At 28.2% G+C, this 4223-nt stretch overlaps 1 long non-coding RNA gene across 1 annotated transcript; it reads left to right on the top strand.

Annotated features, from left to right (window-relative positions):
• The first annotated feature begins 597 nt into the window (after positions 1-597).
• On the top strand, positions 598-3744 carry LOC127898751 (uncharacterized). The gene is made up of 3 exons (XR_008050596.1): positions 598-734; positions 837-928; positions 3568-3744. It is a non-coding gene; the product is annotated as an uncharacterized LOC127898751 (long non-coding RNA).
• Positions 3745-4223: the final 479 nt, after the last annotated feature.

The following is a 4223-nucleotide window of genomic DNA, read 5'->3' as shown; positions in this document are numbered from 1 at the left end:
CATAACCTTGGGTAATTACAATCTAAATACTACTAATATTGAATAATTTAGAAACGTTTTTAAATTAAATCAAATTATTTGAGTAATGTGCAATATTATATTTCGTTATATTATTTGTATACTAAATGTTCAATTCATTTATTAGTGTTACAAAATTATTACAATATTGGTAGATTATAAAATCAAGTATCATTGAAATATAAACATATAAAAATAAGTCATCAAATAGAATATAAATTATGTATCCAATTGTATAAGGATAATATTATTAAATTTATTCGTATTAATAATTTTTTGATATTTTTTATTTGTATTACTATAATAAACATTTAGAATGAAATGTAATAAGGTTTGATTTAGGCGGTAAAACTACCGCCAATATGAAAGAATGATTTATTAAATTTTAATTTTTTTGAAATGTTTTCCTATATAAAATTGAAAACCTTATATAGCTTTTCTTTTTACCCCGAAAATATAAACACTTTAGTACTTCATATTGTTGAAAACCCTAGCCCCTCGCCTCAGCCGTGCTCAAGCATCTCAAACCAGCCACCATCCTAGTAGTCGCGCCGTCTTCGTTCCTTCCGTCCCCAGATCGCAGTCGCCGTTTCCATCCCCGTCCCCGTCCTGCATATCAGCCACCAGCTCACCAGCTCTCACCGTCTTGTCACTTTCCTCCATGAACTCTCTCTGCACACAAACCCTAGACTAGCGAGTTGAATCAAAGGGTGAAGGTTGCTCTCTTTCTTTTATAACAATAAAGAACAAAAATCTCATCAATTTCCTTTTAATAATAACTTCTAATTAGTGATTCGGCACTTCTTCTCAATTTACAGCTCTCATTTTTTAATTTCGTCTTTAATTCTTGAAGAACGAAAAACATACAGAAGCCTTTCAGCTTTTATCGACTTTGATTCTCGAAATTTAGGTATTTCCTCTATTACTCACTTAAAGAATTAAATTTATTCGCTTTGATTTTGACACCACGGTTATATTTTGATTTAATGCTTGTTTAATTAGTTTAGAGTTTCATTTAATTTGTTTTGAGTTGTTCACTTTAATTGCATCTTCAAGATGGAATTTTGGTACTCTAAATGATACAAAGTTTTATTCCTATGCAGTATGATTAGAAGAAGTATATTGATTGTGCACTTGATATTTTGCACCTTAATGTACAAATGATTTAATGCCTAAATTCTTATTTTATCAACCACACAGCCAAAAGTGATTCGCTTGGGTTATATAGGCTTACCTGTAATTCTGTATTATTTATATCTTCATAAATTCTTGTTTATGTATGCTTGATTTGTTGAGGCTTCTTTTATCAGTGATGATGTGTTATAGACTTGGTTGTTGAGGTTTGTTTTGTCAATGATGATGTGTTATTAAAAACACACACACACACATTTTGATTTATTTTAATATATATAGAATAAGCATGACCATGGATCTTTAGGTGTGTATTAGTAATTTAGTAATTTAGCATCCATTTCTTTCTAACAAGTGCTTTTAAGTTCAATTATTTTATTTCACTTATTCTTTACTGACATGGTAATCATTAAGGCCAAGCATAAACGTACAACATACTACAAATTGATCTAAAGTAGGAAATACTACAGAATTCAGATGAGACTGGTGACTAATTTCTGATATTAAAAAGCTGAGATTTAATTTTAATGTGTATGTAAGAATTCATGGGTGGTGAGGGTTGCCCTTGTATTTGACTCTTTGTCTTTGGAAATGTTTTATCAAGATTTACTTTTGCTAATATCACTTGGGTAATGCCCTGGACATGCTTATCAAATGTCATTACTGCCAGGTTTATGCTTGTTGTCCATAGTTCTTAGTCTCTAATTAATTCAAAATATTGGGAATATCTTTTTATGGCACATTGATCTTTTCTTTTTGTATATCCTTGATCTGTATTTTGATCGATTAAGTATAGGTGTTTGAGTCCTTGCTCTGTATTTTTGATGGATTAAGTATGGAGCTTTGAGTTTACAATTGATCATGGGTATTTTCTAAAATCTTATTCCTTTGAAAAAATTGTAAGTTGGAGGAGCAAGTAAGCCCTTTTCCAATAAGGACAAAATGTCGCAAGGCAGAAGGTTTTATCTTCATCTTATTTATTGTCTTAGAATGAAAAAATGACAATTTGCTCAAGCTGTGAAAGCTTGGTAAGGCTTCTTAAAAACCAGAAAAGTGAGGATGGCTAATGTGTGGTGACTTACATGGTGATGGATAATTTGGAAGTGTTGCCAAATTAATTTGCATCTCTGCATTTCAATTTTTATTTCAATCTCCACTCTCTAGTGCTTGAACTGGTAGCACTGTCTATTTTCCTCTAATTTTATGTAACCTCTTGTGTCATTGTTTATGGATTGAGATATGGTTTTGATTATTTGAATTAGCTATGATGACTTTGTTTTGTGGCTCCTTAATATTTCTTAAATTATTTTGCATAAACATTTGTTTGCTTCCTGATATGAATGTTGTCCCTATTCAGTCATTTGTTGCAGCCTCTCCCATTTTTCATTCTTTTTCCATTTTTTTCTTGAGTTTCTATCTTTAATTTTTCATGTGGAGGATTTTGATATGCTCATTACAGTTTTCTTTAATCATAGGAGTAAATAAAAATATGATATGAAACAATAATTCATAGCATGAATGGAAATGATAGAAAATTAGAGATTGAACTCTTGTTATTTTAATTTGTTATATTTGTGGTATTGCAATATCTTAGGAATTGTAAAGTAATCTACTCCTTTTTTGTATATTTTTAACTAATTCTGTAATGTCTAAAGTTTTGATTATATTTCAGTGATATTACTAATGGGAACTTCAACTAGTGTTTCAGCATTGCGAAGAAGATTCAATTTTAATTGAGTATTTTTGCCAATGTAATTGATTAGCATTTTTCTTTTAGCTATCAGAGATATTTTAATGATCTAAAACTTGCATAGTCTCTAATGTTTCAGTTGAAATTGTAGTTGTTTGATTGTTAGATTTAATTTTATTTGCTTTATTGTTTATTGGATTGTGTTGCTTGCCTTAATTCCTTGGATTATAGTTGTAACATGTAATATGATTTGAGTTGCTATTTTAAAATAAAGAAACATTTACTTGTTATTTTTTATATGATATCTACATGCCGTATTGTTTAATTTTATATCACTTGTTACTAGTTAAAATGAATTTGTGGGTAAATGGAATTTTTATCTTGGTAATTCTTGATGTATTGTTATCTTTCTCTTTATTCCAAAGATCACTTGGTCGTTAAATGAAAGTAGACATAAAAGTTGCATCGAACAATTATGCAAGTCGAGAGTAATTTTAATATATTGAATATTGCTATTAATAAATCCCTCAAAATATATATGTTAAATGAAAATATATTTTGTGTTAATTTTAGATTAAAAGTCTGAGTTTTTCTGTTGAAAACCAAATTTATTTGATCCTACCTAAGAATTTGGATCATGCCTTTGAAATTCTAAATATTGTTGTTTACTTTGCGATTGCATTGTGTTTTCTAATGTCATTTGTTTTTTTTTTTTTTTTTTTGTGTAGATACTTGAAATCTAAAATGAGCAGCAGCTGGAGTCTTAGTTTGTGGAAGCTATAAATTGATTTAAGTTTTTGAAGCTATTTGGTCACAAGCTTGTGAAAAATTCTAATTGTCTTATGACATCTGTTTAAATGAATGGAAGTTTTAGTTTACCTAAATTTTTAGTGCATCGCAAACAATTAATAGGGTATTTATTATTTTATTTGCAAAGGACATGCCAAATTCAACAATTAAAGTGATTTTAAAAAAAAGTGATATTCTCTTAGTACCAAATTAAGCTGTAAAAAACTTTTAAAAATGATTTTAGTCAAGTCAGAAAAATTGAAGAACTGATTCTGTAATTGAATAATTGACTTAATATAATTTATTTTTGAGATAAAAAAAGTATACTTTGGTGTAACATATCGAAACATCAAAAGTAAGTATAAATAAAATTACGTTAAAAAAAAAAGAAATCCAATCAAGTTGAAATGATAGAAAAAAAAATTGATGTTTTAATACAAATAAATTAGCATCAATTTTATTAATTTAAAATATTTTGGAAGTTATAACTTACGTTTGCCTTAACTTTTTAAAAGATAAAATTTTTTGAGAAGCATAGCAATTATTGTTTAAGTTATAACAAATTAAGGAAATTCTTTTAAAAGTAAAGAGAAAG

The sequence above is a fragment of the Citrus sinensis genome, chromosome 7 (assembly GCF_022201045.2).
Source record: "Citrus sinensis cultivar Valencia sweet orange chromosome 7, DVS_A1.0, whole genome shotgun sequence".
NCBI classification, from domain to species: Eukaryota; Viridiplantae; Streptophyta; class Magnoliopsida; order Sapindales; family Rutaceae; genus Citrus; species Citrus sinensis.
The sequence above is the reverse complement of the archived record's forward strand: the minus strand, read 5'-3'. Positions and strand labels throughout refer to the sequence as shown.